This window comes from Lissotriton vulgaris, chromosome 4_1 (assembly GCF_964263255.1).
Source record: "Lissotriton vulgaris chromosome 4_1, aLisVul1.2, whole genome shotgun sequence".
Taxonomy (NCBI): domain Eukaryota; kingdom Metazoa; phylum Chordata; class Amphibia; order Caudata; family Salamandridae; genus Lissotriton; species Lissotriton vulgaris.
Genome location: NC_141691.1, coordinates 1,689,489,059 through 1,689,511,776, shown reverse-complemented (window position 1 = coordinate 1,689,511,776; position 22,718 = coordinate 1,689,489,059).

Sequence of the window (22,718 nt, the reverse complement as noted above, 5' to 3'; positions counted from 1 at the left end):
GGTTAGGGTCTAGTTAAGATAGGTAGTTAGTCGTGTATTGATTATTTTGAAATTACATTAATTTTATGTATTACCCAAAACCCTTTATGTATTGTTCTATGTTTGTTTGGAATCCCCGGGGGCAGAATAGCAGGTGGTAAATAGAAGCCACTTTGCATTGAGGTCACTTGCCTAAGGAAGTAAGTGTATGGTTAGGTAAAACTGGAAGCACTGATTAGGGAATTTTCTATATAAATGTGTGAATAAATGATAGCAAAGGAGTTCGCTGGTGAAACTTTGGCCTTATATCACCTAGAAAGGGTAAGCCATAGGGAGTAACAGGTTCTCTAATAATTGTATGAAGAGTAGACGGAAGAGATCTACTCGCAGTGAATGAAGAGTAAGCAGAAGGGATTTACTCTCAGTAAAAGAAATCATCTTTCCTTTGAATTTAGTCACTTAGGCACAGGAGCAAATGTTTTTACATTGTTAATTAATGAAGATTGTATTTAAAAGTGAAAAGAAATAAGTTCTCGTATTACCTTACAAAGAAGAGAGTCAGTTGCGGAGCTGCACTGACGTCACTCAGAGCTGTGCTGTTATTGATTGAGACAGTGGGTGTGTAGCTGAGGTAATAATTGTAAAGTAGGGGTGAGTGCAGGAGCGTGAGAACTTGTCTCACGAGAAAAGCAGCGCAATCATTGGTCGAAAGTAATTTGAATTCAAATCACTGATTGGTTCTCAAAAACTATGAAACGCGCTGGTATTGATGAAGCATTTAGTAAATAATTGAGTGTACCTGCATATTTAAGTTATTGGTGTAAAGTATATGTGGCATTTAGACCCAACAGTTATAGGAAATAGACCCGATAGGAGGTACTTAGGTTTTGCGTACGAGCAATACATAAGGGGAAGACCTCATGTCATGTATGGAGGCGATAGGAAAATGTTGCTATTTAGAAAAGATTTAGAATTTCTTTAAAAGGACAAAACGATCAAAACTAGAGAAGGGATTATTTTTCCTCCACCAAATACGCCTGCATCATACATGATGGTAGAAAGGGGCTATCACACCTGTGTGTGGTTAGAGAAATGGACAGAGTACACAAAAGATGATGGTGTTTTGGCATTTCCAGAACATGGTACTTTTAATAGTAGAGTTTTGTACAATTTGAGAACACGCATCAATAAATTAGATCCTGGACCTAGATTAACTCAATATGAAGCATTAGAAGAATGGGAGACTGAGGCTTTTGAGCGAGATAGACCCAGAAGCGACAGAAATTGGAGTAAATCTTATCCCAGATTTCCGAAAGAGACAAGAGATAAACGAATGAAGAAATGGGGACAGTCTATGTTGGTAGAAGGATTATATCCTGTAAGGACTTTAGAGGAAGCGTCAGGAAGGAAATGCACAGAGAAAACGAAAGATTTAACGACTTGTGGTGAGTCAGATGATGACTACTTGGAGGATTTGTCAATGAAAAGTCTGCCACCTTACCATGAAAAAGCAAAAAGAGTTAACCCTAGCACCCCGTTCTTAAAACCACCTTTGGTTCCGCAAGTAGTGCATGAAACCTCGTTAGAAAAAGTCTTACAGGAAAGGGAACGAGAAGCCATAAATAAACAGAGAAGCGAATTAATTCAGAACATTTCACAGCTAAACATGAGTCCTGAAGCCTTGACCATTCCGGTAACCATAGGTCCGTTGTTCCATTGTATGGAGAAAAACAGTCTTGTCCTAAACCTCCAGTTCTGACTACACCTGTAGTGCAATCTAGAAAAGAACCCTTGACAATTGATGATCAAGCAAGTGAATGCGAGTCAGTGATTTCCCTGATGGATTTACCTATAAGGGAACCGGTGGATGATTCAATCAGTAAAAACACTCCTGGAAGTTCTAGAGAAGTACGGATAGAAACATCCTCAGGTACAAGAAGTGCTACTGTAGTATAGCCAGAAGAAATAGAGAGATGGTCCAGAGAAATAGAAAAGCCAAAATCACAGCCAAAGGTATTGGATATTTTTAAATTAAGAGTTGAATTAGAAGAAGTGATGGCTGGAAATGTGGGATTGGAAAGGTTAAACGCCCTCAATGAGGATGAATTCTTCATATGTCGAAGTATCACTCGCAATACTAAAACATTTCATGAAAAATTGATGAGTTTGGCTTCTGAAATGGAAATTGATATTGGAAAATCTAAAGTTTTACAGAAACCTTACGGAACTAAATTTTCTGACAAAGATTTAGAAGACATGAATGTGTCAGGACGTAAAGTGCAGATCAAGGAGTTACTATTATTGTTGCAGAAGTGGGGTGATTTAGACAAATCGAAAGCTAGATGGGCAAGAAAAAAGGAGGAGGCCCAATTGAAAAATGCTGTAAATGAATATTTATTAAAAGAACCAGAAAAAAGCGTAAGGGTTGTGCACGATGAGAGAAGTGCCAGGAGGAGGTTATGTGCATGTCCCATGGTCGCGACAGGATATTTTGTCATTTACAAACTATTTCCCGAAACTCAGAGAGAAACCTGTAGAGTGGTACAGGCAGGTTGAAAGATTTGTAAAAGTCTCATAAGTGGTGCTAAAAGATTTAGACGGGTTATTTGACATTGTTGTTCCTGTGGATCTATGGACAGAATGTAAGATAGCGGTTGATTGGCCTAATGAGTACCCTAGAGACCCAAAGACAGGAGCCCCGTCAGATGAGGTATGAAAAAATATAATCAAGTAATACTGTACTTGAAAGGAAGGCACCCCAAAGGAAACTGACTGGACAAGAATAGACAGAACTACCCAAAATGAAGATGAATCAGTACATGCATATTATGAATGCCTTTTACAGGTATTCAAGCAGTACAGTGGTTTGGAAAGCATTGACACAAAAGACATGACCCATTGTACTTATCGATTTGTGTCAGGGTTGAAACCAGAAATTTCGCAAATGATTAAAGATCATAAAATCTGCTGGCAGGCCAAGCCGGTAGATGAGATACTTAAGTATGCAAAATATTGTAGGGATGAACTTGACAATAAATAAAATAATTTAGAAGAAAAGGTAATGTGGGCAAAAGTAAAATTAGCAGAGCAACAGGAACTTCAGTTAAACCAACTAAAAAATAATCAGAATCAAGGAGATGGAAATGGGGGTAAACCAAGAGGTAGAATGAACAGCGAGGAGGCCAAGAAAAAATGTCCTTGTCATGGGTGCGCAAAAATGGGGCATTGGAGGAATACGTGTAAAGCTGTATTGAGTAACCCTGTACAAAACGATAATATGAATCCACAGACACAGAATGAGGTGTCAAGGAAGCCACAGCAACAGGTAATACAGAACCAGTTACCACTTGCACCTATGCCAGATTCTAGGAGCCAAGCAAATTACAAGGTGGATACCACAAATTGGGAGGGAAGTGGAAGGAGAGACGCAGTGACATCACAATTTCTTTGGAGTGATGCATTTTTTGAGGAAGATAGTTACTGACGGTGCCTGAGAGGGGAGGGCAAGGAGTGTGTACTTGGCGCATCCTTGCCTGTAGATCAGTCAGGTCCATACATTGAGGGAAAAGTTGAGGGAAATGGTGTTACCTTTTTGTTGGATACTGGCGCTACCCGTTCTACTTTGAGAACACAGACGTTCCAAACCTACCCCTCTCGGGAGAAGTGATCCAAGTCGTGGGCGTTTCGAATAAACAAATTAGTACCCCTGTTACAGAACCTATGGAGATCAGAATTGGGAATTTTAAAGAAATGCACAAATTTGTAGTGTGCGACTCCAGTCCAGTAAACATATTAGGTAGGGACATACTGTGCAAAATTATTTGCACAATCTTTTGTACCCCAAGTGATGTTAAAATTCAAACACCAGATGAAGATGGAGTTTATAAATTAATGTTTGCCAAACAAGAAATTGAAAATAAAAAGATGCTAGTGGAAGACCTCCTAAAAGAATTACAGCTTATGGTGAAATCTGAAGTGTGGTATTTCGCTGGGAAAGATGTAGGATTAATGGTAAATGTTGACCCAGTAAAAGTGACAGTGAAAGAAGGTGCAGTTTACCCAAATATTTGCCAATACAAAATGAGCCCAGAAATGAAAGCAGGTGTTGCAGCAGAAATAAAAGATTGGTTGAGCAAGGCATTTTACAAGTAATAATGAGCAGTCCATGCAATTCACCCATAATTTGCATAAAGAAACCGAGCGGGAAATATAGGGTCGTACAAGATCTTCGCAAAATTAATAAAATTGTCGTCCCATGTTGTCCAGTTGTGCCAAACCCTGCAGTGATTCTGTATCAGATACCGTGGGGAGACGGATGGTTCACGGTAATAGATTTGTGCCATGCATTTTTCTCCATACCATTACATCCAGATAGCCAATATCTTTTCTCGTTCAAATTCGACAACCATGTCTATGTTTGGAATCGTGTCCCTCAGGGGTACACAGAGAGTCCATTGATTTTCAATCAGATATTGAAAAAATGTCTTGAATCTCTGGTTTTGCCCGGACAGTCTGTCCTGGTGCAATATATAGACAACCTGTTGGTGGCGTTTAAGACTCGAAATTACTGTGTTGTTGATACCGTTGCATTGCTGAGTCATTTGGCAGAAGAAGGGCAAAAAATGTCACCTGAGAAGTTACAATTTTGCACCACATCGGTAAAGTATCTGGGGCACAAGATAGAAAGTGGTGTCAGCAGAGTTACCTCTGAAAGAATCAAAATATTCAGAAACATGAATCTACCTCAAACACAGAAAGAAATCATAATGTTTCTTGGGGCTGTAGGTTACTGCAGGCAGTGGATTGTGGTATTCGCAGTCCTAGCTAAACCTCTGATACAGATGACAACGAAAAGAGCAAAAGACCCAGTAGAGTGGGATGACGAAAGCATGACTGCCTTTTTGAAGCTGTGAGACTGCCTCTGTTCAGCTCCAGCCTTAGGGATGCCTGATTATTCAAAATAATTTGCATTATTCTGTGATGCACGCAAAAATTGTGCATTGTCTGTTCTGACACAAACTCATGGTTTAATGAGACATCCTGTGGTATATTTTTCATCCACACTAGATCCAGTGGTATCTGCATTGCCAGGATGTCTGAAAGCAGTAGCTGCAACCTGCATGAGTCTTGAGCAAACTGAATCCATCATTATGGGACACCCTGTAACTGTGTATGTTCCACACTGAGTGGTGATTCTGTTAACCAGAACAAGTACTCAGTATTTGACTCCTAGTCGGCTGACTAAGTATGAGTGAATTCTTCTAGGTGCAGGAAATATGAATATTGCCAGATGCACTGTCTTAAATCCAGCTACACTGTTACCTGATTCACACTTCGCAGAATTGAAAGTGGAAGTCGAGCATGATTGCATCGACCTCCCAGAACACAGTACTAAGTCCCGACGAGACATAAAAGAAGAGCCATTGTTGACATTTGAATGTGAGCTGTTCGTGGATGGCTCATGCATGCGACATGAGGAAGGAGGATTAAGTGCTGCTTATGCTGTGTGTACTCTGTGGGGTCCAGTGGAAGCATCCTATTTACCTGGAGTCAAGTCTGCACAAGTAGCCAAATTAGTTGCATTGACAAGAGACTGAACATTTGTGAAAAATTTGAAAGTAACCATATACACTGACAGTCAGTATGGTTACGGGGTTGTGCATGACTTTGGCCAACTTTGGATGCAAAGGGAGTTTCTGGCATCTTCAGTTACTCCTATTAAGAATGGAAATTATGTAAAAGACTTACTAAAAGTAATTCATTTACCAAAAGAAGTGGCCGTGGTCAAGTGTGCTGCTCACCAACCTGGAAATGCCAAAGTGACAGCAGGTAACCGATATGCTGACCAACTAGCCCAGCATTGTGCCAAACATAAGATGGCAATAAATAAGAAAATTGATGCACATGGAAACAGCTGCCAACTTATGTTGTTTGAAAGAGTGAAAAAAATGGGAAGAAGTGAGAGATTTGCAAAATGAGGCAGAAATGAAGGAAGAGGAAGAGTGGGAGAAAATAGGATGTTGGAGAAGGGCTGAGGATGGTGTTATTGTTTACCTCAATGGGAGACCTGTGTTACCAGATTGTATGTTATGTTATGTTATGTTATGTTATGTTATGTTATGTTATGTTAATAATGATTTATTAAGCGCACTAACACCGATTGGTTTCCTGGCGCTAACAAGAGAAAGAGAACGTGACTGACGAAGGGTCTAGATGGAATTATTGGTATGCTTGTATGTAAAGCCAAGTTTTTAATGCTATCCTAAATGACAAAAGGTCCGGACAGGACCAAATCTCCAGGGGAAAGGAATTCCACAGACGGGGGCCAGTGTTCCAAAACTACAGCCACCAGAGCGTTTGCATTTAAACGACGGTGTCTGTAAGAGGCCCAGGTGGACAGAGCGCAGATTTCGGGGCGGTACATGCTTGATGATTAGTTTGTCAATAAACTTGGGGCTTTTACCATGGAGGGATTTAAATATTATGCATCCTGTATTGAAGGTGCATCGCTGGACCACAGGGAGCCAATGAAGTTTCATCAGCAATGGGGTGGCAGGTTGCCATCTGGGTTTGCTCAGAATCAGTCTGGCAGCATAGTTCTGTACTATCTGAAGACGTTTCAGGAGGAAGTGGGGTAGACCCAGGTAGACAGAGTTCGCGTAGTCCAGGTAGGATGTCACAGTCGCGAGTACCACCTGGGTAATGGCTTCCGGTGTTAGGAGTCGCCGCACCTTCCGAATTTTCCTGAGTTGGAAGAAGCACTTGGAGACCACCTGGCCCACTTGTGTTTTCAGTGAGAGATCACTGTTCAAGGTGACTCCAAGTGTCTTTGCCGAGGATGAGAGGATAGGAGCTTGGCCCAGTTCAGATGGCCAATAATGTGAGCCCCAATACCTAGCGCTGTCTCCAGTGAGGACCAGCTCGGTTTTTCCCTGGTTCAATTTTAGATGATTTTGGTACATCCAGGCTTGGATGAACCTCATAGTTGACTGAGAGATGGAAATCGATGCTTCAGAATTATCGATTGTAAAGATCAACTGTAGATCATCTGCATAATTGAACACCATCACTTGTTGATTTCTAAGAGCCTGAATCAAGGGAAGGATATAGATGTTAAACAGGTGGGGCGACAGGGAGGAGCCCTGTGGAACACCACATGTAAGGGATTGTTTGGCACCGACAAGTTCTCCAAGTTGGACTGCCTGGGAGCGGTTCTCCAAGAAGGACTTCAGCCAGCTGGCTGCTGTGCCCTGGACTCCGGCCTGGATGACACGGTCGATCAAGATGGTATGGTTGACCGTGTAAAATGCAGCCGACCGATCCAGGAGCACCAGGGCCTGGGAGAGCGTTTGTCTACGCCGTCTCGGAGGGTGTCTAGTACCGCAGTAACCACCGCCTCCATAGAGTGGGCGGGGGGAAACCCCACCTGGTGAGATGCCGAGGCAGTTTGATTCCTCCATGAAGTTGGACAGGCACTTGGCTACATGAGCCTCCATTACCTTTGCAAGGAAGGGAAGTAGGGAGATCGGGCGATAGTTTGCCTTGCAAGTTGTATTGGCCCCGTTTTTTTTTAGGAGTGGTATGACCGTGGCTTCCTTGAAGGCCAAGGGCACTAAACCGGAGGTTAGTGAGTCATTTAGGATGGTGAGTGCAGCGGTAGGGAAGGCCGAGAGGCAGTCTTTTAAGATATATGGGGGACATCTGTCTGACGGGGCTCCAGATTTAATTCTTACTAGTAGTTCCTGGAAAAATTCCGGGGTAATATAAGGGAAGCTGTTAAGAATGTCAGTGTTATTGATGAAGGCTGTTATCAGGGCTGAGGGACTCGAGGATTGTGGGATGCTGGCTTTTATGTCCACGATTTTCTCAATGAAGTAGACATTAAGTGAGTCACAGAAGGTCTGGGTCGGTTTTAAGCTGGGACGGACACTGTCAAGAATTGTTAGCTCGTTAAAAATAGAGAAGATGTCTTTAGATCTATTAGTTGAGTTAAGGATACGGGCAGAGAAGTAGGAAGCTTTGGTGGAAAGAATGGACTTCATGTATCCTTTCCTCGCTGTGGTAAATTCGCTCTTTAGGTCTGGGGCATAATTGCGACTCCATTGTCGCTCCAGTTGGCGCACTGCCAGCTTCTTTGCTTTTAGCTCAGGTGTGAACCATTTTTGGGCATCTGCGCGGTGGGCCAGTTTGACTGTCGCTTGCTGCTTGTAGAAAAACCGGAGAGGTTGACTTCGGATACATTGATGTCGGGGTGTGGGGAGGGGATAGTGTTGGCCAGTGTCTCTAGAAAGGCTGGTCTGTCAAGGGAGTTCCATTTCCTCACTTGGCCTCCTGCTACTGTGGCGGTTGTCCTGGGAGGGGAGTAGACAAGGTTACATTTGAGGAGAGAGTGATCAGACCATAGGCAAGGGGTGATGATTGGAGTTGTAACTAGTGAGGCGTTAGTCCAGACCTGGTCCAGAATATGGCCTTTACAGTGGGTAGGTGATAACACTCGTTGAGAAAAATTTAGGTTCGTAAGGAGCTCAGTAAGTTCACTCGAGTGAGGGCCTTCCAGGGGGTCATTGAACCAATAATTGAAATCGCCCGCCAGGACAATCCTGGCGTGGTCCATGGCCAGGTTAGCGATTTCCTCACTCAGTGCGAGGGGAAAAGATGGCATGGAATGTGGGGGCCTGTATAAGAGGACACAAGCAACCGTTGTGTGCGAGGTATCCAATTTTAGCACCAGGTTTTCTGTGTCCGGTAGGTGCAGGCAGGTCAAAGTTGTGACTATCAAGTTGGAACGAATAATGGCTGCAACAACCCCACCAGATTTACCTAGGCCACAGTCGGTGTGAATGATATAATAGTTAGGTGGAAGTGCAGCTATTACGGCGGGGGCGGAGTCCGGAGTCAGCCAGGTCTCGGTAAGTAGGAGAATATCTGGTTTGTCAGATTCTAATAGTAGAAAGATGTCCATCTGGTGTTTCACCAAAGAACGGGTATTTATGTAGAGTATGGACAGGGAGTGAAAAGGAGAGCTGGGCTCCGCCCGACTACTCAGGGTCATAATGTTGGATGGAACTATGGAGGGAGTGTCATTGACTAAGATCCCATGTCTCCGGGCCCAATTGACCGAATCCATAGACAAATGGCCCTGAGCTCTGTTGTATTTTAGAAGGAAATTTTGTGAATATGGAGGTAAATAGGCAGCATGACTGGCCCTAGAGCCAGTTTGGGCGCGGAGAGGCACAGATAGGCTTGCCTTTGGCACGCCGCCGGCGTGCCCGCTGCGCTCCCTGGGTGGGGGGGCCATTTTATTCCTACAAGGGCGGGAGGGGCCGAGCACTGGTCCGCTCGCCTGCTCCTCCCCCAAGATGGTGGCCGCTAGAGAACAGGACCCCACGCAGCGCCTGATCGGCTGCCGTGGGGCTGAGGGAGCGAAGACCGGATGGCAGGTCAACGATAGGCAGGTCGGTGCTGCGCATTAATAAAATTCAATTTTTTATGGTTTCTCAATTTTAAAAAATACAATCAGTGGCAGAGACAACAACGTGCAGATTCTTTAAAAACAAGTCAGAAATACTGCACGCACACACAGGTCCCGGCTTCCGCCTCAGGACAATCACAAACACACTGTATGCTTGCTCCTATGGCTAGGCTGTATCATGTAGCTCACATATAGGTAGAGATGCGATGATTAGACAGTTCAGGCAGAGTTGGTTCAATGCGAGATTCAGGAATGTGGTAGAGAGTCTTGCCAGAGGTATATAACATGCCAAAGAATGAATTCTGGTAAGAGAACTGTAGTGTTGCCAGGAAAGATTGGAAAGGCAGAAGGTCCCTTGATACGACTCCAGATTGATTTCATCCAATTACCCCCTTGCCGAGGACTGAAGTACGTCCTAGTCATTGTCTGCCTGTTTTCAAAATGGGTTGAAGCCTACCCTACACGCAGAAATGATAGCATCACTGTAGCTAAGTTACTTCTGAGGGAACGCATACCACGTTTCGATTTTACAGTAACGATTGAATCAGACCGAGGGTCTCAATTTAATAATGAAAAAATGTATCTGATCTGTGAAGCCTTTCAAATCGAGCAAAAGCTACACTGTGCATACCGCCCAGAGGCTTCTGGAGTGATAGAACAACTGAATGGCACAATCAAGTCACGATTAGGAAAGATGTATGAATCTACCCAATTGGAGGGACCTGATGCTTTACCTCTTCTTCTGATGGGACTCAGAATGATTCCAGACAGAAACACAGGCTTGTGTCCACAAGAGATACTCATTGGAAGAGCAATGAGGCAGGCATGGGTACCAGGACACAAGCTGATAAATATATCTGATGATTTAGTGCTCGAGTACTGCAAAGTACTGGCTGACCAAGTGCGTTCTATCTCTCACCAGGTTGGGGAAGACGCTGTCCTCAGACAACCAACTCCAGAACATGACCTAAATCCAGGTGACTGGGTAGTGATAAAGGAACATACTTGAGAATCTTGCCTAGCACCAAGGTGGGGAGAGCCACATCAAGTAGTATTAGTTAGTACCATACCTGTAAAGTGAAGGAATTCCAAACTGGATCCATGTAAGTCACACCAAGAGGGTGACTGAACCTGATGACGTAGGAGTTGACGGTTGTGTAGCTGAGGGGTCTCAAGAAGTTGATCTCGAAGTAGTTGATGAACAACAACTGAGCACCAGTCAGGATGAATGGATTTCATCAGTCGAAATACCTACAGAATATGTGAGAACCAGAAGTCAAACCTATCTAGATAGACTGAGTGATAGTGAGGATGAGTCAGGAATAGAAGAATGTACTCAGATTACAGAATTCCAAGTCAAAAGTAATTCTGAGGAGGACCAGATAAGGAAAGATTGGTGTACTCAGACATTTGAAACTCCAGCCAGTATTCCAGAGTCTGAGGAGGAAAAGATAGGTATTAGGGCAAAGGCTCAGGCAGAAGACAATCAAGAAATCAAAAAAGACCTGAGCAGGATAAAATCTGTGAAAAGTTACAAAGAGGGGATAAAATCTCCTTAAACAAAAATGGCTGATTATATTGTTAACCCAAGACCGAAAAGAAATTGCTTAAAGACATGTTGTAGAATATGCACTTGTAGTATAGTATTAGTGGGTATAGTATGGTTTGGATTGACATTAGCTATACCTTACTTAATGAGCAAAGAAATGCAGAATAACACTAATATACCTGAGCAAGTAGATTCACCGAAGACGATACTCATATGCATGAGAAAGCAGTTAGTCTTAAGCAACCTGCAGTAGATTTAGAAGCACCAGATGAGGGAGACTTACATTATAGAAGAGCTAGAAATAGAACTCATTTAAATGTATTCGCTAATTTGTTAGTACATTATGAGGATGCTATGGAAATCAGTGATTGCTATTTTGATGTAGTCTTTTCTGAGTTTCCTTTACCTAGAAATCTAAATCATATTTCTAGTACTAGAGACTCTACACATTTTATGGGAGATTATTTTCTAACAGTAGGATCAATAGATATAGCCAAGGCTCACAAAGAAAATCTAACATGTATATTACAAGAGAAAGAAAAGATGTTTCTAGATTTAGTCGAGAAAAGGAGACATGATTACCATAGAAAAGCCACTGATCATAAGCCGAAAGATTCCTAAATGGGCTGGAAATAAAGAGTTTACCTCTACTGGCAAGACTCAAGCTGCTATGTTGCTGGAATTCGAAAAGAAAAGGAAACTCCACAGGGAGAAAACAGATTATTATAACAATATATTCATTGGTTCCAGTGAATGTGAACATAATTTCAAAGTTATTAGGGCTTGGGGTTTCAAAGATGGAACTGAACCAGTTTATCCTGGAATGTATTACATTTGCGGGAACAAGGTCTATTTTAAATTGCATGATCATTGGTACGGGAGTTGCTGTTTTGGAATAGTATTCCCAAAGGTGTACCAGGTGAAGAAAATCACTGGAAGCAATGAAGAAACGAATGGACCAACTCGTAGTAAAAGAGCATCATTTGCTGAAATTGTAGGTGACATATTTAGTGCAATAATACCTTCAGTGGGAGTGGTTCTGAACACTCAAAGAATTTGCAAATTGTCAACAGTGGTGGATCGCTTATTGACTGACACTGCTAGTGAATGTTTGATGATCAATACTGAATTAGTTGCACTAAGATCAATGGTTTTACAAAATCGACTTGCTCTTGATAAATTATTGGCAAAAGAGGGCAGAGACTGTAAAATGTTGAAGATGCAACATTGTTGCACTCACATTCTAGACGAAAGCGTAGAACTTAAAAGCTACGCAAGAAATATTACTAATTTGAGAGAAGAATTTAAACCAATGGAGGTTGACAGTGCATGGAAGAGGTGAATTAGTGGTCTCTCCTCAGTAGGTAGTTGGTTCACTAACATAGGAAAAAGTTTTGTAGGTAAAATACTAATGACAATGGTGGAAGTAGCACTACTGATTTTAGGGATAATCATTTGTTGCAAATATAGCAAAGACAAGAAAACATACAAAGGAAATCAGAAAGGAAAGAAAAGAAACTTCAGTGAAATCAAGCTTGAAGAAAAAAATGGGGATTTGTACAAGGAGATGAAAAACTTCCACATGAATAATGGGGAAAACCCTAATAGAGTGTTTGAAGAAATAGCAATGAGTAAATATTCGAAAGTTGGCATCTGTTTCTGTAATATGTAATGATATAAAATATCATCAAAGAGGAGATTGATGGAGCAAGGTTTCGCACGTACAGCGACTTGCTTGGACTCAACCCTCTCAAAATAATGAGTAATGTATTAACCCACATGTTTTGTCTTATTAACAAAGCAAAACACGGCATCTCTAGTAAGCTGGGGAAGCTTGCAAATGTGTTTTTACTAACCGTAGCTCGATTAACCGAAAATGGCCACCGCAACACAGAAACTTTTCTGCGCATGCATCTGTCACACTCATGTGACATGACGTACTTACTGCTTTGGTGGGGAAACTTTGCTTCTGCGCACTAGAACTAAAGATGGCTGCTCTATGTTCTCATGCGCTAATGCTTGCATTGCTGCTTTTACTAAGTTGTTCGTTCTGCATAATCCCTAATGCTGTAGATAAAATAAAGTAATGGTAATCAGAGTATATATAAGTGGTACACAGTGCATTCATTCATGCAAGTTTCTAAAACTGTTTCTCTTTGACTTTGCTATTAGCTCGTGTTCTGACCAATCGAGTATAATGATGATCCATCTTGGGTCCTGAAACTGGGCATGCGCTGAATTCACCCGAGTCTACAAGCAATGGCATTGAATTTCTGCCAACTCCTGACTTGCTAGAAGAAGTTCCTGGGACCTGAACCTCCAAGAGGATGTCAAATTATACATTGTATTTACTATTGGAACATTCATTGCAGGGTGGAATAAAAGTGCATGGGAAAATAAAATATTGCGCGGGAACATTGATCTGAATATTGAAGAGCATGACCTCATAACTGGTATCGTGTGATGACCTCTCCGCGTCTTTTGACCAATCAAATTGAGGTAATATACACATTTACAACATTGGGGGGTGGTACACTGCCCTGGAAAATGGTATAACTAAGGTAGGCTTAGCTAGTTAGATTGTCCGACTATCCGAATAGTTGACCTGTCACTGACCCAACGCACTCCAAAATCGTGATCGAGAGTAGAGGTGCTGGCGGAGCACTCTGTCAGAAGATTCGATAACCCAATCGGGGTACTGGGAAGGAGTACGATAACCCAATCGGGGTTCCTGAGAGAGAAGATTTGATAACCCAATCAGGGTCCGACTGTTAGCTTCAGAGAGGGGTGTGAAGCTGGCGTTGCACTTTAGCTGTGGGTGCCGGTCCTGACCTGCGGTGGTCCTGTCCTGATCCAATTTGGTCCGTACTTATCCTGATTCTTGTATGCACCTGTTCTATCCTGTTGGCACCTGCACTATCGGGGTCCTGTCCTTTATTCCAGCCCGTGGCCAGGGTTGGGCTTCACACCATTCTAGGTAAATATAAAAGTTGTAGTGGGTATGTTATTGTGCTATTTCCCTTTTCTTTTCCTATGTTTCAATGCTTAAAGAACGTTTAATGATATTTTCACATCATCTTGCTTTGATTTTATCCTTAATTGATCAAGCTCTGATTAATATAGTATGGACATTGACATTTAAAGAATTATTTAGATAAAACATTTAAAGAGTTGCTGCGTGGAACGAGATTGAGGTAACAGAGTGTTGAGGTGTGATTTGTTGGTTGGTGTAAAGCTGGGCTGCAATTGGTTGTTTTCTTCATCAGGTATGCTCTGCTAGTGGAGTGAATTGTGGGAGAATTTTTTGGGGTTTACGGAAATCATTTGTAAATACAGTCAACAAAAATGAAGTTTTTACCGACTTTATAAAATTAGTGAAAAGACAAGATACAGTCTTTGTAAAAACAAAGGTGGAAGTACAGCCTGTTGGCATACCAAGACACATTGTAATGCCAGACAAAGGATGGCTCAAGTACAGGCACTTATTGACTGAAAAGGATGAGGTTTAACAGTGCCGTCATTATTGAACATTCAATTTAAGAACTTTGGAAAACGTAAGGCGTAACATTAATGATATCATATATCCTTACAGGCTTATGGATCTCGAAGCCTTAAATATTAGGGAACGTGTAGCGCAAAGGAAAGAGATAGAGAAAAATACTGGTGACGCTGGGATTCCCACCTAGATTTTTACCTTCCCACTCCGAGGAATCCCCAGGTTGATAGATCTCTTTAGTCTGCATGGAAGTGTGAAGGAAGTTCTAAAATGTAATACTCATTTGACAGATTACCAAAATCAATTCTTTTAATCTAAAGGACGACTGACTACGAGGAAAGTTGATAAATTTAGTACAAAGCCAAAAATAACTGGACATACAAGCACCTCAATAAGAGGTTCAAGAAATAAACTGGCACTAATGCAAACATAATCCTACGAAAGAGTCTCAGACGACTCAGAATAAAAAGCAAAGTTAATTCAAGAATCATTAGACATGCAATCACTGTACCCATAGGAACTCTCGACTGCATCTGTTCCAATGGAAAGAAAAGATTAGTCTGTCCCTACACTGACTCTAAAGTGGCATTCCTACTTAACATACCTCCCAGGCAAGAGAAAAAGGTGTCAGCTGTGAAGGCTCCCTAAGAAGCACATTCACTTTTTCCAGGTAAGTAGCCTAAACTACCGACCTTGTTCTAAGATGCTCCTTAGTTTCTCCTGCCTAGTCCGAACTAAGACCCATGTCTAATTCCGCATCCAATTGGAATGCCTTAGACAGGACTCAGTCTAAACCCCACTCTAGCCTCACAAAGACCGAGCTAACTCTGAACTGACTCTCCACCCTCGGGGCACTTTCCCTAATACAAAATCCCAAAAACAAAGGGTACGCCCACGTCACTCCTCCTTCAGCAGGTACAGCCTCTCGTACTTTTCCAGTGTCGAACCTTATTCTTCCAAAAACCGTTGCTATGTCCTTGGATCCGAGGCACCTTCTCCGCCAAATGTTGCAAATGCATCTGCCAGCACATTCCCTTTGTCTTCACTCCTACCGATCTAACTTCGAAAAAATGGCTCATTCTACCTAACGAGCTACATGGCCTTGCACCTGCAAAAGAAATGCATGAGAACATTCCCTCTGCACGCTCTAAGTTACAATTCAAAATTCAACTGCAAACATAAGCTTTTCTCAAGGTTCATTTCCCATCCCAACATTTCTAGTCACGCTAAGAAAACCACAATTAGGCCTCTGCTAGAGTTTCTTCTCTCAGACCTTTACTCTTTTCAAATGCATTTCCAATACAACATTATAAGCATTTCATTTATAAATCCTAACATTACCCTCTATGTTATCGAACATTACTCTCATGTTAAAACATTAAATTTCTCATTAGGCAATCTACAGGTGCAACTTTAATATGGCACGTTTAATCTCGAGGCACATTACATACACAGAGCAATTAATCCTAAATTACTTAAAACATTATTTGTCTCAGTTAAGCACTACATTAATCAATAAATGATGTGAGCATAATTCTATATACTACAACACTCTCGATTAGTCCTACATTTCTAAAAGCAAACATTAATAATATCCTCTAAATATGCGGGTGATGACTACAAGCGGTCATGATGCACCCCTACAATTTTTCAAACAACATGGCGCTCTATCAATACCAAGGAAGGTACAAGAGGACAATGGATCATTATGCAGAAGCTAGATCAGCAAAAATTAAGGGGAGCAGGTATTATATACAGCACATAAGTATATATATATTTTAAATGAAATTTTATTGAATGCCCACCCCCCCTTATAATGAAGCTGCTGGTAGAGACATGGTACCAGCGAGTACACCTGTGAGACCAAATGATACCATAATACCTTATATACAGAGAGAAGAGACACACTTACCTTCTGAATTAGAAGAACTGAAATACTGACTTCTATTATGCCTTGTCTGTTCCTGTAACGATAGGACCTGTTGTACCTATTTACAAATACGGAATGCAAGTGAATATGGTTCAGAATTTGACTGTACCTACTAGAATAAATTCAATTCGTGAAAACATAACACATTTGATGACAAACCCTATGACTCCTACATCTATGGCCCTTATGCAGATTGACAATATTTCAAATACAGATGTTGCACAGGGTCAAAATTTGACTGAGCCAATGCAAATATTTGTAAGCTTCCAAATTGTTTTTTCAATCCAAAATGAAGGCACTAATTAACTTGAGTCATGATGTTAATGACCTGATATTACAAACGAGTTTTCCAGCTTCAGAATCATATATTTCAAATGTTTACCATGGGACAAGTACAAATATTGTGGATGGGTTTCAGAAGGTGAATAAAACGGGAGAGCTGATGGGCATAACTCTGCAGGAGTTTGAATAATGGCTCAAAGAACATGTTATTGCAAAACACCAAAATCCAATTCCATTTTCTGTTTCTGTTCCAGGTCCAGTTATTTCTTCAGAGTTAATTCAGCATCAGAGAAAAAGTCAAGCTTGGATATAAGCAGATAAAAAGTGGAATTGGAAGAATTAATTCAAAGGAAACTTAATTCTTCAATATTAGAGGCCTATTAAGAAGAGGAACTACAGTTCCTTTGAAATTATATAATGAGATGAGCAGCATCATGACACATAAGGTTGATGGAATTGGCACAGAAGTACAATATAGACATGTAAACTTCAAAAGATTTGCAGAGATCATATAGGGTGGATTCCACAGACAAAGATATTGAAAATATGAGAGCACCTGGAGAGAAATAACAAATATGAGAATGTATAGAATTAATTAGAAAATGGGAAGATCAAGAAAAGTGGGGAGGCAGTTGACCAAAGAAAAAGGAAGCCAAGAAAGTACAAGAGCAGTCATCTCCATTTGGGTTAGAAGGTTGTACATGGGGTGCACAAATGCTCCCTTTGAGACAAGTGCCAGGAGGAGGCTATGTACATGTTCCGTGGAATAGACAGGATATTTTGTCTTTTGCGAAGGATTTCTCAATACTCAGAGGAAACCCAGTGGAATGGTTTAGCAAGGAATAATTTGCTTGACATTGTAGTTCCTGCAGATTTGTGGGCAGAATGTAACATCACTGCGGAATGGTCGGAAGGAGAGCCTCCAAGAGATTCCAGAACAGGAGCCCGTTTTCCACAAGTAATGAGGAAGTATCAGCAGGTGATAACGTATTTGAAAACAAGTGTTTCCCCCAAAGAAATTGATTGGTTACAAATTGATGTAACAACCCAGGAATTGAAGGACGGAGGCATGCTTTTTATGAGAGATTGGGACCGATTTTAAACAATATAGTGGTTCAGAGACTATTGCAGAAAGGGATGTAGGACAGTTTGTTAACAAATTTGTCATGGGTTTGAGACCAAAAATATCAAAGAGGATTCCGCAACCGATTCTTTCATTGTACGGAAAATCCGTGGATGAAATTCTGCGGTTTGCTAAATATTGTGCGGATGACATAGAGATGAGACGAAAAAAGCTTAAGGCGAAGCTAGTAATTGCTCAGATAAAATCGATGCAGAAAGGTCTGAATATGATGGGATTTCATAATGTGGGACAAGTGCAAAGAAACTATAATTCAGTGCCAATGTTGCAAGGGGTTAGCAGATTTCAACAGCAGACCTTTGTTCCACAAGGCAGAGGTAGTTTTATAGATCAGAGAACAGTGATTTAAGTGTCATTGTTGAATAGGACACATCCATGTCACACATGCAGAAAGCTTGGACATTGAAGATGGAACTGTAAGGATATGGTGAATAACAATGCGCACCAGATGCAGAATGAAGATGTGGGAAGTCTCAGGGCAATAACATGGGTCAAACACAGCATGTGCAAGGGCAGAGAAGCTAAATCCTAATGGATATCAACAAATGCAAATGTCACATGCTCCAATGCCCCAACAACATGCCCAAGTACAAAGTCATAATATGAATCAGAATTCTTATCAGAATGTGGCACAGCAGTATTTAATTGATTTTAATTACAGTGATTAGGACCCGTTATTATGATGGTGCCTGGTGAAGGTAGGCGAAAAGCGCACTTGGCGCAACTCTAGAGGTAGACCAAAGTAGTCCTTATGTGGATAGGAATTTTATCTCATTCCTTGTTGACACTAGTGCTACCCGCTCTACTGTAAGAACAGCATCGGACCCTAACCTACCCCTCTCGGGGAGAAAGAATCCAAGTTGTCAGACTAACAAATAAAAATATGTCCACTAAGAGTTAAAATAGGATTGTTTAAAGATCCACATTGATTAGTGGTATGTGATATCAGTTCACTGAACCTATTGGGACAAGACTTGTTGTGTGAACTGAATTGTCCAATCTATTGCACTTCTCAAGGAATTGATGGGCATATTTTCAAGGATTGCCACTAAGCAGTTTTTATGCAGCTTAGGGGCAATTTTTTTACTGCTGCCGATTGCCAAATCCTAACGCTATATTTACAACTTATTTACAATACGTTGCTACATGGCGGTAGGATCAGCTAGCGGCTGGGAAAAAATTCACTAACACTAGAATCAAAGCAATAGATAAATACACGTTAACATGAAAAAAAGTGATGCTTAGTCAATTAGCAGCAAAAAAATTCACGCTAGTTAGCATCCAGAGGCAAAAAGAGCTTATAAATACACTTCTAAGGGGAAAAAAAAGAAAAAACACCGGAATACGAAATGGAGCAGCCAGGAACAAGTTCAGCACAGGTCAACAATCCCCCCAACCACCCAACAGCCATGATGTACAGGCAGAGTCCCAGTGGAAGAGGAAATGCAGATTTAGGGCCTCATTTATAAAAAGTAGCACATCACAGGTGAAAAACAGTGATGTTGTCACTTTCATTGCACCATCCCGGCAACACCATGGATTCACTGTACAACGATTCGGTACAGCCTTGCATTTCTCCCTTCACTGGTGCTAATTTCAGCTGCCTAGCACCAAAGCAGGGTCCGTAAGGGTGCCTGCATTGTGGGGAATGATTGGGTATGTGCGGGAAGCTCTCTCTTCCTCTTCTACAGGCCCCCAGGCCACCACCCACCCTTCACCGATGCCATCATAGGCAGCATCGCACCCCAGGTTCTCGCACCCGATTATGTTCTACTTGGAGACCTCAATTTCCAGCTGGACAACCCCAGTGACCAGAACACTGCATCCCTAATGGAGAACCTCAACAACTTCAGACTCAAGCAGCTAGTCACCTGACTGACCAACACAGCAAGACACAGGCTCAATCCCGTTTTCTCCGCTAGCAGGAACTTCACCTACAACCACACCATTGTACTCCTCAGGACCGACCAACACTGTGTACATCTCACCATTGCCATGCCCACCGCACACCACTGCCTTAATTGCCCCACCATCAGAGCTGGAACAAGGCCACCGAAGAACATCTTGTCAACTTCCTCAGCACAACCACTCTCCCAACACCAACAGATGTCAACACCACAGCGTGTACCCTTCACCAATGGTTTTCCAACTGCGCTGATACTCTGGCACCCCCCCAAGAAGGCACCAGACAGGCAACACTCAAAGAAAGCCAGCTGGCTCACTCCCACCGTCCATGAGTCCAGATGCACCTGCAGAAGACTCTAGAAGAAGTTGAAGAACAACAAAGTCCTGGAAATGCAAGCAACCTTCAAATCAGCCATCAACACACACCACCTTCTCCTCAAAAACACAAAGAAAATGGCCTTCCAATACAGAATCAATGCCAGCGCACACAACAGCAAGTAACTCTTCGCCATCATCAAGGAGGTTGCCAGGACCAACAGTGAGATCACAGACATCCCACCCTCCTAAGACCTCTGCAACAACCTCAGCACCATCTTCCACCACAAGATCAAGCAGATCTACAACAGCTTCGACACCCAAGACCCTGCTACTACGCCCGCCTCCACCGCATGCAACCACGCTGCACCCCAACAGATCCTGCTCAACTGGACTCCGCTCACCATAGCAAAACACTGAAGACTATGACAAGCATACACTCAGGCACTCCATCGGAACCTTGCCTGTAACACATGTTCCATAGAGCAGTCGCCTCCATCACCCCCCAGCTTTGCCGCACTGTCAACTGCTCCATCGAAACTGCCACCTTTCCCGATGACTGGAAATATGCTGAGATCAACACCTTGTTGAAGAAACCGTGTAGGAAGCGATAGACCTCAAGAACTTCAGACCCACCTTCCTCCTTCCCTTCCCAGTGAAAGTCATCAAGAAGGCCATCAGCACCGAGTTTATCAAAGAAAACCACGTACTGGACACCATCTAATTCAGCTCCCGAAGCAACCACAGCACTAAGACCACACTCCTTGCTGCCACCGACAAAATCCAATCCATTCTCGACTGGGGCGAAATCACAGCCCTCATTCTACTGAACCTCCGGGCCACTTTTGGGGCACTGGACTGGATCCATTCCTTCCTGACCTGCCGAACACAGTCAGTCAGACTACCACTGTTCTTTTCAGATCCTACAGAGATCAGCAGCGGAGTGCCCCAGAGCTGCACCTTGAGCCCAACCCTCTTCAATGTCTACATGGTACCGATTACAGCCATCGTCAGAAGCCACAGGCTTAACATTGTCTCCTATGCAGGTGACACCCAGCTGATCATCTCCATCACTAACGAACCCACAGACACCAGAATCTACTTTCACAATGGAATGAAGACCATCACTACCTGGATGAAAGGCAGAGGCCTCAAGTTCAACTCATCCAAGACCGAAGTACTCATCCTGGGATCAACACCCTCAGCCTGGGATGACTCCTGGTGGCCTGGCACACTCTGCAGACCATGCAAGCAACCTCTGCAACATAGTGGACTCCAGACTCACAATGAACCACCAAATCAAAGCAATATCCTCATCATGCTTCCACACGCTCTGCCTGTTTCAAAAGACATTAAGAATTATCCCCACAGAATCCAGAAGGACAGTCAACCACACACTCATTACCTGCAGTCTCAACTATGGGAACGCCCTCTACACTGGTTTCACCCAAAAACAGCTCAAGAAACTACAGAACGTCCAGAACGTTGCAGCCAGACTAGTTCTCGACATCCCTCATTGCAGCCACGTGACACAACACTACTGACAACTCCACTGGATCCCAATTAACAAGAGGATCACCTTCAAGCTCCTCACACATGCCTACAAGGCTCTCCACGACACAAGACCAGAATATCTGAACCACCACCTTGCTTTCCACACACCCGCCAGTCAACTCTGCTCAACCCAATTAGCCCTGGCCTCCATCCCAATGATCCACAAGACCAGAACCGGAGGAAGATCCTTCTTCTACCTCGCCGCTAAGACCTGGAACACCGTGCCCATCCACCTCAGGCAATCTGTCCCATTGACACAATTCAGGACGGACCTCAAGACCTGGTTCTTTGACTGAAACCTCCACACCCAGATGGATCAGAAGCCCCCCCTCAGTGCCTTGAGAGCCTCACGGGTGAGTAACCATGCTATATATACCCGTGATTGATTGATTGATTCCTGAATAAAATCAATCGGCCCTGTAACGCAGGCATCCTTGCACTTTAACGCAAGGGTGTCTGTGTTAGCACGTGGCAGCCCATTGTGCACCAGCGCTGGGGAAATGAGCAGGAATGCACTGTTTCTTATAGATACAGCACATTGCTGCCCTTTTCTTTTGATGCAAGGTAGAGCAGCAAGATTCCTTGTGGCGCTACCCTACGCCAAAACCTCATAAATGGTTCCCCTATTGTACAAGTGTGTTAACATCATTTCTAAGACCAGTTCATTGCCTACATATCAGCAAATCTCGTTCCTGTTGTGGCTCATTACCTGGATGTTTGAAGGTAGTTGCCTCAAGTTGCATGAGTTTTGAGCTGTGTAAAAGTATTGTTAAGGGTCATCCTTTGACAGTGTTTGTGCCTCATTCAGTGGAAATACTGCTGACTCAAACCTGAACACAGCATTTAACAGATAGTTGATTGACTAAGTATGAACAGATCTTTATGGGAGCAGAGAACTTGACATTGAAAAGAAGCATGGTATTGAATCCTATCACAACTAGTGGGATACCCAATAAACCTTTGATGGCTTGGGCGGTATTAAATCCAGCAACCTTAATTCCTTTACCTGGAAATACGAATGTGATGAATGGAATTGAACATGACTGTTTGGATGTGACTGAGTTGTGTACAAAGCCCCATCTTGAAATTTCCGAC